This window comes from Ischnura elegans, chromosome 9 (assembly GCF_921293095.1).
Source record: "Ischnura elegans chromosome 9, ioIscEleg1.1, whole genome shotgun sequence".
In the NCBI taxonomy this organism is placed as follows: Eukaryota; Metazoa; Arthropoda; class Insecta; order Odonata; family Coenagrionidae; genus Ischnura; species Ischnura elegans.
Window position 1 is genome coordinate 104,175,288 of NC_060254.1, and position 11,942 is coordinate 104,187,229.

Here is an 11,942-nt window from a genome sequence, read left to right on the forward strand (position 1 = left end):
TTCTTGGCCTCAAAATAGTGCCTGAATAATCATATGCTAAATGGTTCATTACTAGAAGTTCTGTGTTTAGAACTTGTTTGTAACGACTCATATTATTTATATTTCATATGCCAAATTTTATTCTTGATCGAAGGTATAAATACTGGCAACTGGAGTAGGTTTAAACATATTTTAAATTGATAAAAGTCTTGGTTTAATTTTCCCATAAATGAAACCATTTTCAGTTAGAATTAATGGTGGATTTTAGGCGCCAATAAGAGTTAGCTTATTAGAGGTTCTGTTTTTAGAGAGGTTAAGTGAAGGTGATTTCGCAACAGATCGTCGAAGCAGCAGAGATCGACACTAAAATGCTCGCAAATTAAAAAAAAGCTGTACGGAAATAATCAATGAACTTCAGTTTCAGCACAAGCCAAGTTCATTGGCATTTGCTTTTTCACCCTTACTAGAGGGAAATTTCAATTGAAAAATTGAAACTAAATGAGCTTATGGATTGTAATCAACGCGTTTCTGCATGGGAATATTTCCTAATGTGTAATTCAGATTTTGCCAGCGTGGTTTGCTTATCAGTATTGTGTTATTTAATGATAATGGTCGTAATCAACAAAAGCTGAAGAGATAAAATTCGTCCGCTTCGTAACTTTTATACATGAGATAAGCCGACAAAGTATTCGGTCAATATATAATAATATTCTTTCGCAACCCATGAGTTATGTCAGTACAAGGGGAAAGGTGTCGTGGTTTACTTCAGCTTTCAAACTGTTTCGATTTTTCTGTAAACTACATGACGAAGGAAAAAATTGGAGAGGGGTTTATCTTGGATAAAAAAGTTAACGAAGCAAGTGTGGCAGAAATATTGAATTCGCACTTATGGCTTGCGTTTTGTCTGAGATTTACACGGTCGGTACGCAAGGGATCAAATCAAGGTACATACCATGGAACACGCAAAACAATAGGTTTAGATTATAGCGAGTCATACGGTTACTGATCCACGTAGGTTTGCACATTCATGTTTTTAAAGCGCAGTGGGAAGTGGAGAAGAAGCTTATCTACTTCTACCAACCAAACACCTTTCTCACTTCAACTCTCTTTTCAAAAGAGGTGATTCAGTTGTTCTTTTCTATGTGACCCTGTTTTCACTGAACAAAAACCTTTTTGAGAACTTAGTGTACACGACACTGATTGCATTTTCAGACACTTTACAGATTAAAAACTGTTAGAATTGGCGTATCAGTATGGGGTGTAAAATTAAAGCATTGGAACATTATTAAGTTCTATACGAGCATTAGGAATATTCATCCCAAGGCATCTTAAATCAACTTAGTCGAACCTGTAGAAATTGGTGGCCAGATCACGCGATAGCGAAAGAGCAGTACTAGGAAATTTATACCTATTGAACTAATCTGAAAATCCTTTTTTATTCACCCCGCCATACTACAAAAACCGATAGCTCAACATTCTAAGACACTCTACGAATAAACTCCTGAAATATATTTCATTTTCAGGAGACTCCGCGAATTGGGTCAAAGAATTTTCCTTCTCCTCAGAAAAAAATGGAGCTATATCACTTCTGTTTTAAATTATTTTATGCAAAAATTGTTTAACCTCCATGTTGAATAAAACTGCAAGAGGATAAGAGTCCCTACCTTCTACTTGCTTCCAGGTCCATCGACGACAGAGCTCAGCTTTAAAACAGCGACACCCCAAAATACTTATATTCACAAGCACTTCACATTGAACACAACACTGACAATGAATTATTTGATGGAAACATGACAATTTCACTTCACTCTTTAGCCGATGAGTAACACATTCTGGTAGCTTCACATAATTCCAAGAGACATGCAGACTGCTTTCATCGTGATGAAGAACGATTTATTATTATCCAAACGTTGAGGAAAAGGCTTGAAGAGATCGTTGACAACTTGATTTTAGGATTGCACTGTCAATCACTGAATTAATTGAATTGTTTACTCCACCTTTTGTAAACTGTAAAAAGAACAAGAAGTAGCTTTAAGCTATAGCACTAAAACTTTGGTACTGATTTAAGGAACAGTTCTTAATCATTATACTAGGAATTAATATGAAGTCAAAACCAAGGATATGGGTACAAAAACTCCAATAATTGTGTCCAAATAATTTGCCAAAGAATGTTTCATTCTTGATAAAAAAATTATGTAAAATCATGATTAAATTTGTGGATTATCATGGATTAATACGTTATTTACGGGAATAGGACTCACCCGTACTCTTCGGCGACGGAGGAATCACCTCCTTACCCTAACCGAACTGCTGTAGGACTCAAAATTAACTAGTTATGTTAGAATGAGGAAATGGGGGGGTGAAACCCAAAGTGACGCACGGCTTCATTCTCGGCGGAATCACTAAGGATATAAGGGGAGGTTGCCGTGAACAAATAGCTCAAGTCAGAGTCAAAATTGTCGGCCTGATTTCGAGTCCAAGTGCATCGCGAAGGCGCTCGGTTGGCGCGTCGTAGGGTGGAGAGCTGGTTGTTAAGGGGAGGTATTGAAGGAGAAGGAGAGGGGATGGGGGAAAGGGAGTGAGGGCGCCACAAAAGAGACCCTCAACATTCCTCTCCTGACGTCACGTACTTAGGTCACGAGGTACGCTTTACTGAGTATAGTCGCAGAGTGAGCTCTTATGTTAACTTAACTGTGTTAAAGCAAATGAAATTACAAGTACGAGTGAACACGTGAATCAATGAACCAAATCCCCTGATATGGACGTATATTATGCCATTATGCGTAATATTACAATGACCGTGCGGTTTGGGAGCGGTGGTCCTCTTGCATGCTGCAAGATGGTGATTAATCTTCCCCTGCCAAACATCCGAAAAGTGGCACGCAGAGAATTATGTTGAATTAGAATATTTAGAACATGCAGTAATTTGTGTTCAATCGCCTGCTTAATTGGTTTGGTTACACGGTGAATTCTTAAGTTAATACATTTAAGGTTACACATTTCCTTTCACGTTTTTATGTATCCTTTTACCAAACATAAACGCCAAGGAGAACTTCTTAATCATTATACACGCAAGAAACATGTGATAAATGTTTTTCATGATAAGTTCTAATTCGATTATTATAGTGAGCTTTAAAGGTTCAACTCAACTATAAAGTATCACGGGATTAACTTCCATCCGAATGTGACTTCCTTTTTATAGGATGAACTGTGCTATCCAGAACTGCAATACATTACTTATCTTATGCCATCACCGCTTTTATTTATTGCATAATTTTATGCCTAGGTGGAGGTTGGTGCGATGGCGGTAGGTGACGAGGATTTTAGTTTTCTGATCCCCCGACCAACCAACCACCTCAAGAATAGATAGTTTAGATGTAATGGCCAATGTTATAAACCTGATTATTTTCATTCGTGTTCAGTATTTTCTGTCATCTTTTTGATCTTCCTGACTTAATATTCTGTGCCTGAGCATTGCTTATTTTTTAATTATTCTTTGTATGTTCTTTTTCATTACCGAAGGCTGTTTTTTTAATCTCCAGTGGGTCATGAGTAAAAAAAAAAACAAAAATCATTTCATTGCTAAACAATAAGTACACATTTGCTTCATTTTCGATGCAATGGCCTCGGCGAAGGTTGTTCTCCATAGGACGTTGCTGCGAATGCCTTTCAATGATTTTACCGCTTTCCTGAATCTAATCGTCCGCTTTTAAACGCTTTTTCCTAGCCAAATTGTCACTCCGCGAAATATGCAAGTCAAAAATCGCAAGTTCATTATTGGAAAGGAGGGTTATCGTAAACGCCCCATTGAAATTGCTCAAAGAACAGTTGGGTAGCACAAGCGCTTAGGAGACGGGCGGTGTCATGCATCAGAACACTTACAGAATTCAGCACGCCTCTTATTTTATTTTAAATGGCTCCGCGCAATCAACCAAGCGTCTGCATTTATCGTGAAACCCGGCAGAATGAAATCAAAAAGTAACACACCTCATTTGTCCCAAAACAGAGTGGCACACTATTTCGATTGTTTAATTCGATTCAGGATCGCCTGAATTTCATTTGTTTGCTTGGTGACTTTTAATGCCTCCATTGCGTATGTATCTTTCTTTCAGGTGTCATATGTTATACGTCAAAACCTTGGCCACAGTTGATCTTTTTATATTTCTCTTTTAATAGCATAAAGGACAAGAAATTTCAATTCCCATTCATCAAGTTTCGTTGTTGTCACTTCATTGTTCTCATTAAGAGAGAGAATCAATGGCTGTGATCTTGCTAATGAGGCTTGCTACTCGCCTTAAAAGGACAACTTAGGTTCTCAGATGACTGATAATACAGATAAGATAGGATGATAAGGAGGACGCCGAGTTACCCGCTGCGAGCAGTACCCTTTCTTATTACTCACACGAAAAATGCATTAGATTGAAATTGCACTCAGCGTCCAAAAGAATGGAAGGTCTTGCGGAGCAGGGCCACCTATCATTTTCTACCTTCTCCCTTCCACAGATCCTGCATCCGAGTCAGTGGTCGCCAAAGTGGACCTGCTATCTCCCCATGTCCAACCGAGAGAACATCTGTGGCCCAAGTCCTGGACAGCGCGGCTTTCGATGGTGTTGGAGGACAGAGATAAGTCGGTGTGTTCCTGTAATGAGCGGGTGATGGACATTGGGAAGGCGGACGGATTAGGAGAAATCTTTGTTTTCATCAAATTATAATCTCAAATAGTCTTCTATGATTCTCATACTACCTGAGCTTTACTTAATCTTAAAATTTAAGGTAACTTCCTTTCACACGTTGGAATTGACATTTCATTAGTAAGTCTTCAATGGACTTCAAGCCATTACAGAATGCCATGAAAGGTATCTTGCTCGAGATGAAATTAATCCAACATTCACAATATCGTCGAAGTTAATATCTGTGACATGTTTCTGAAAGAAATATCTTCGCGACCTATGCAAAATACGATAACATGAAATACTTTTGAAAATCCAAAATTCTAAATGGCATAAATCTTACCTTATTAATTCATGATAAATTTCATCTTACGCCCATTAGGCACCATGTATTTCTTGTGTATGTATTTACTCGTGTAGGCACCACGAGTTTCTCAAACATGAAGGAGTGCTCATCTTTATCTACATTATACCCCGCAAGCCGCCTAAAAGGCGTGTGGGAGGGGGTGTTAGGATTTAGTGTCGGGATTAGGATCCGTTTACGCATAAAAATGAAGTGCCCTAACGAAGTTGGGAAGAGCGTTTATTAAAGTCCTTTATGGTTCGGGGGAAAAACGAATGCCCATATCTATCCGTTCGGAAAAAATATCTCTTAATTTCTCGCTTCTATTGGACCTGGAAATATAGTGTGGCTCTGATAATATGTTCTCCGTGTCGCTCTTAAAGATTTTCAATTGTTCACGCAGTAGAAGCCTAGCGCGCAGCCTACGAGTCTCCAGCGGCTCCCAGCCTTATTCGCTTAACATCTGGGTAGGGCTGTCTGTACGCCCGTAGCAGTTTTAACGAAACCGGCAGCCTTCCTTTTTATTTTTTTCAGTTCGTGGATTAAGTCATTCTGTTGTAGAAAATGTAAAAGTTTTCAATAGCTGATTTGACTTGTTTTACGTTTTTCATTGCCCTTTTTTTTTTTTGGCTGACTGGGTTTTTATCGTGATTATTCCCTGTATGAGTCTTGTCTTGTTCTGCGCTGCGAAGAAGCAACAAATAAATTCATGTTGAGATAAGTCGATCTTTCATTACGGAACCTCAACATGGCAGCAGAGCGTGGTTCCTTGCGTTCCTTGGTTGCTTAAATAGTCTTCGTTGCTTTCAATCGTGTTTTTTCGCGAGTTAAATAACGTTTTCGCGCCACGTTCTCGTTTGGACATTTGCTTGGTTGCACTTGTGAACGAACTGTTCGCTGTTAAGTGTAAAGCATGGAGCTCCATGGAATCGAGAAGTTACGCGGTAGTGAGAACTGGACAATTTGGAAATTCTCGGTGAAAAATGTACTACGAGGTATTGAAAATGCATACGAGGTCTGCACTGGAGAGGTCTCAAAACCAAAGGTTGTGGGAAGCAATTCATCCTATAATGAGCGCACTCCCTATGATGCAGCGTATAGAGTTTGGTACAAGGCGGATCGAGCGGCATGCCAAGTCTTGGTAAGGTCTATTGAATCTATAGTGGCTGCTCTTCTCGTCGCGTGTGACTCGGCGAGAGACATGTGGTGCAAATTGCATGCTGTATTCGAACAACAGACTAAACAAGCTGCTCACACTGTTCAAGCGGAATTTTTTGGCTTCAATATGAGCCTCGCCGACGATATGGTCACTCATATCGCGAAGTTTGAAGGGTTAGTCTTACGAATGCAGCAGTTAAACGTGAAGCCGGATGAGTCATCGTTGATGGTTAAGTTACTGGACACATTGCCCGACGAGTACGAGGGTCTGAAACAGGCATGGTGGGCGAGACCTGAAGATCATCAGACCTTCGCAAATTTGGTGGCAGTGCTGACTTCTGATGAAATACGTCGTTTGAAACGAGCTGAAAGAAAGGAAGAGGCAGTAGCACTGAGGACTGTAAAATCTAAAATTCAGGGAAATAGCAATTTTTCCACTTATGCCGCAGGTTCAAGTAGAAAGAAAGGGGAATCTTCACGAGAGAAAGTAAAAGATAAAAGGAAAATCAAGTGCTATGGTTGTGGTGGACAAGGGCACATGAAAAAGGATTGTCCTAGTTGGAAACAGAATAGGGTACAAAATAAATATAGTGCGCCAGACCGTAATGATGAGGCTGATCAGGCTTTCATTAGTGAACTTTTGAATGCAGAGACTGTTGGTGATATGTGGGTTGTAGACACCGGTGCCACCGATCATATATCTAACCAGAAAGAATGTTTCTCTTCTTTTGAACAGTTTTCAACGCCATTGAAAATACATATTGGCGACAAATCCACAATGGATGCACTAGGTAAAGGGACAATCAAGTTTGAATCCTGTGTTAACGGTAAATTGCTACCGTGTCGCATGGAGAATGTACTATATGTATCCACTGCCCGGAGAAATTTGTTCTCTGTTGTTTCCACCCTTGATAAAGGCTTGTCTTTTAAGTCGTCGAAAACTAAGTGTGAATTTCTTAAAGACGGTGTAGTGAAAGCTTGTGGCGTCCGGTATGGACAATTATTCAGACTCCACATCCGTGTGCTGAAGTTAGATGTAACGGGTGCCAAAGAGATGAATGTAGCATCGAAAGACACACTACAAATTTGGCATGAGCGTCTTGGTCATCAAAATAAAAGACATGTCCTGAAGTTTCTCAAACAACGGGGAATCGAAGCTACTGAAGGTGAAAGTTTTTGTGCCGCTTGCGTTCAAGGTAAGCAGCACAGGAGTAGCTTTCATTCAAGAAGTCAGCGAGCCAAAGAACCTGGGGAGTTGATACACGCTGACATCTGTGAGCCGATGGAGTGTGAGTCTCTGGGTGGAGCACGTTACTTTCTATGCTTTACATACGATTACTCGAGGTTTCGCATGGTCTACTTTCTGAAGGAGAAGTCAGAAACTGCACAGAAGATTACAGAAGTGTTGCAGATCGTGAGGAATCAATGCAGACGACCTGTGCGTGTATTTCAATGCGATGGTGGTCGAGAGTTTGTCAATCATGAGGTAGAAAAACTGTTAAAGTCAATGGGTGTGGATTTCTGTGTCTGCAATCCATATACGCCAGAGCAAAATGGTTGTGCAGAGCGTAGTAACAGGACTGTGGTTGAACTCGCTCGCACTATGCAATTAGCAAAGAATTTGCCTAAAACATTGTGGGCAGAAGCAGTTAATACGGCTGTTTATGTTCTCGACCGAACAGGCCCAAGCAGTGTGGATGGAAAAACACCGTATGAGATATTTACAAGGAAAGAGTTTCATTTAGACAAGCTTCGGGTTTTTGGTATCAACTGTTACATTCACATACCAACAGTCCGTCGGAAGATATGGGACCCAAAGAGCCAGCGTGGGGTTTTTGTGGGGTATTCTCAGAATATAGATGGATTTCGAGTGTGGATAAAACCTGGAAGCAAGATAGTTCGGAGTTGTGACATCGTATTTGAACCTGAGACTTGTGGGGGGCTGCTGACGTTATTTCCAACTGACGTGCATGATGAGCTGGAGCCTTCAAATGATCCTGAAGAGGACTGCGTTACTGAACCCACTGATAAATGTGAGAGAAACCTACGGGATCGTTTGAAAATCAAACCACCTGAACGCCTCATTGAGTCAATGTTAGCTGAGGTTGATGAGCCAAGCAGCTACTCGGAGGCAATGAAATCTGATCAGCGATTACTCTGGGAGAAGGCTATGGAGGAAGAGATGGCTGCCTTAAAGGAAAACTTGACCTGGACCCTCACTACGCTACCAGGTAATCGCAAATCCATCTCTAATCGATGGGTTTACAAAGTAAAACGTGCAGGTGATGGTCACATTAATAGATACAGGGCTCGACTTGTAGTGCGAGGGTTTAGCCAGCGAGAAGGAGTAGATTATAGTGAAACTTTTAGCCCTGTTGCCCGGCTCGATACTATACGAGCTGTATTAAGTATTGCTGCCAAGGAACACATGCATTTGGCACAATTTGATGTTAAAACTGCTTTTCTCAATGGGGTTCTTGACGAAGAAATATTCATGAAGCAGCCAGAGGGGTATGATGATGGCACTGGCAGGGTCTGCAAGCTTCACAAAAGTTTATATGGGCTAAAGCAATCCCCCCGGTGTTGGAATAAGTGCTTTAAGGAAGTTCTTAAGGACTTTGGACTGTGTGAGAGTGAAGCAGATCCTTGCTTATTTTATGGGACAAATTGCCATGACAAACTGATAGTGGTCATTTACGTTGATGATGGACTTGTGGTAGCATCAAATAAACATAAAATTACTGAATTTATGCAACGTTTAGAAATGGAGTTTAAAATCACTAGTGAACCAGTGGGATACTTCTTGAACTTACACATAACTCAAAAAACAGATGGTTCAATCTTCATAAACCAAAGTTCTTATGTGAAAGAGGTGCTGCAGCGGTTCAATATGGCTGAAGCAAATCCAGTTTCTACACAAATTGAACAGTATTTGAAAGAAGAGGAAAGGAAGGATGCTGAGAAAACAAGTGCACCTTATCGAGAGGCTGTGGGCTGCCTGTTGTATCTGGCTGTTGCTACTAGGCCAGATATAGCATTCTCGGTGAACTATGCATCCCAATTCCTTGATAACCCAGAGGTAAGACATTGGGGTTTAGTTAAACGGATTTTGAAGTATTTGCAGGGTTCAATGTCACAGGGGATTCTCTACAGTTCATCTTAGAATGGTGGGGAACTATTTGGTTACAGTGATGCTGATTATGCCAGCGACCCCACTACGCGGCGGTCAGTCAGTGGCATTGTGTTTATGCATAGTGGTGGTGCCATCACCTGGGCCAGCAGGCGGCAACAGTGTGTGTCGCTGTCAACCACAGAGGCTGAGTACATTGCTGCTAGTGAAGCCGCAAAAGATGCTGTCTGGTTGAAGAGACTCTTTGACGAAATTTCCCCATTAAAGTGTCCCCCGGTGTTGTTCTGTGATAACATTAGTTCTATTAAGCTTGCTAAAAACCCTGAATTTCACAAGAGGTCGAAGCACATTGAGGTACGTTATCATTTTGTTCGTGAACAACTCCAAAAAGGACAATTATCAATTGAGTATGTTCCAAGTAAAAATCAAGTTGCAGATGTTTTTACTAAGCCTGTTCCAAGAGTACCATTTAAAAATTTGCGTTCTTTATTGGGCATGTGTGAACTTTAATTTGAAGTTGAATGTGAATTATTTATTTGGAATGTAAGGGTTTTCTTTTAATTTTGCTACTGATGAAGTAAGAGTCATTTTGAGCAAAAGAGATGTTATTGATATTTGATGTATTTCTTTTGTTTGTTATTACAGCAATGTAAACTTTTTGGGGGAGTGTTGTAGAAAATGTAAAAGTTTTCAATTGCTGATTTGACTTGTTTTACGTTTTTCATTGCTCTTTTTTTTTGGCTGACTGGGTTTTTATCGTGATTATTCCCTGTATGAGCCTTGTCTTGTTCTGCGCTGCGAAGAAGCAACAAATAAATTCATGTTGAGATAAGTCGATCTTTCATTACGGAACCTCAACACATTCTGCACCGAATCCCATACGCTCGCTGCATATTCAAGGTGCGGTCGGACGAGAGCGAAATAGCACCTTTCTTTCACTTTGTCATCCGAAAATCTTCCCACAATACGCTCTACGAATCCTATATTCTTCATGGCTATGCCGCGAATATTCCTTATATGTGTTCCCCACGAGAGGTTGGACGTAACTCCCAGGTACTTCACTTCGTCTAATGCCTTTATGTTAATACCATCCACTGCATGAACATGGTTATAGTTGGACGAATTCCGCAAGAAATGTACTGTCATGCATTTGCTCAGGTTACCTTCGAGCTCCCACTCTTGGCTCCACAAATGAACGTTGTTTAAGTCCGATGATAGAATTTCATAGTCAGAGTGATCACTAATTTCGCGATAGATGACAACGTCGCCCGCAGATAACCTTATTTTATTGCTAATGCGGGAGCAGAGATCATTAACGTATACAATGAATAAAAGGGTGCCGATTACGCTTCCTTGTGGAACACATGATGTAACTTTTACTGCATCAGAGCTAATTACGTCAAGAACTACTTTTTGTTTACAAGCACTGAGAAAGTCGCGCATCCAGTTTGCAGTGTTTCGTGTAATCGGCCTGACTGTAATTTTATAAAAGTTTGTAGTGAGGTACCGTGTCGAAAGCTTTCATAAAATCTATAAATATTGCGTCAACTTGTCTTTTCGATTCACCAGATTTTAGGAAATAATGAAGAAAGAGCGCGAGCTGTGTTTCGCATAATCCATCTTCTCGGAATCCGTGCTGACAAAAATGGAGGAATTTACCTCTGTCCAAGAAAGTCATGATATTTCTCAAGACGGTATGATCAAGTCTATTGCCTATATTCGACGTTAATGAAATTGGACGGTAGATGCCTGGGTTATGTCTGTTTCCCTTTTTAAAATTCGGTGTAACGCTTGCAATTTTCCCGTAAAGCGGTAAATTTGTTATGCTATATTGTAGTGGACTAATTCCGATTTATTTAAAACACAGCACCTCACAAACAGCATCACCATGAAATCCGCTGTACCAACAATGCAAAGGACAACTAGACAGCTTCGCAATACAACACAACGGACACTCTACGTCATCTATTCACCAGCCCTGATGAGGACACGGTGGTCTCTTTGGAGGTTTTATCGGCTTCCCTAAAGTTTCGGACGAATACGAGATCACAAGGCATCACGGATGAAGAGAGTTCCAGATGATTTTTATTTAACTATGTCTGCCACATGGTCATTAATGCATGTATTAAATAGTTATGACTTATTGACAAGGCTTGACTACGAATAGATACTGTAGCGAGGATCTTGATGTACTTATCTATTATAACTTATTAAATGAGGTTCATGGCTTAATTTTGGGGCAATGCCCAACTTTGCTGTAAAATATTGTAATGCAATAATTTATGTCGATGCCAAAATTTGTACCATTAGCATTTTTTAACCATCCATCAGAATTACTTATTTGATTTTAGCACATTAAATGTATAACAATAATTTATTAATAAATAAAGACAAAACATCAGCGTCTATGGAGCCGCAGCAGCAGAGAGATTTAAGAGGTAAGGATAAAGTTTTTCTATCCTATTAGCCTTTATGGTAACGTTATAGAACATTAGAGATAGGCCTTGTAATGGCGGCTTGACATACCATCCCAAGAACGGAGTGATGTGTTCCAAACGCCCTCCCCAAAGTGCTACGGCAAACAAGGTGCAATCTTTGAAAAATCTCCGCCTCCCAGTACTTGTATCCGGTAGAACATATAACATAATATTATAGTATCCGG

At 40.2% G+C, this 11,942-nt stretch overlaps 1 long non-coding RNA gene across 1 annotated transcript; it reads left to right on the forward strand.

Annotated features, from left to right (window-relative positions):
• The first annotated feature begins 4,486 nt into the window (after nt 1–4,486).
• LOC124165161 lies at nt 4,487–11,564 on the forward strand. The gene is made up of 2 exons (XR_006866136.1): nt 4,487–4,610; nt 11,148–11,564. It is a non-coding gene; the product is annotated as an uncharacterized LOC124165161 (long non-coding RNA).
• Nucleotides 11,565–11,942: the final 378 nt, after the last annotated feature.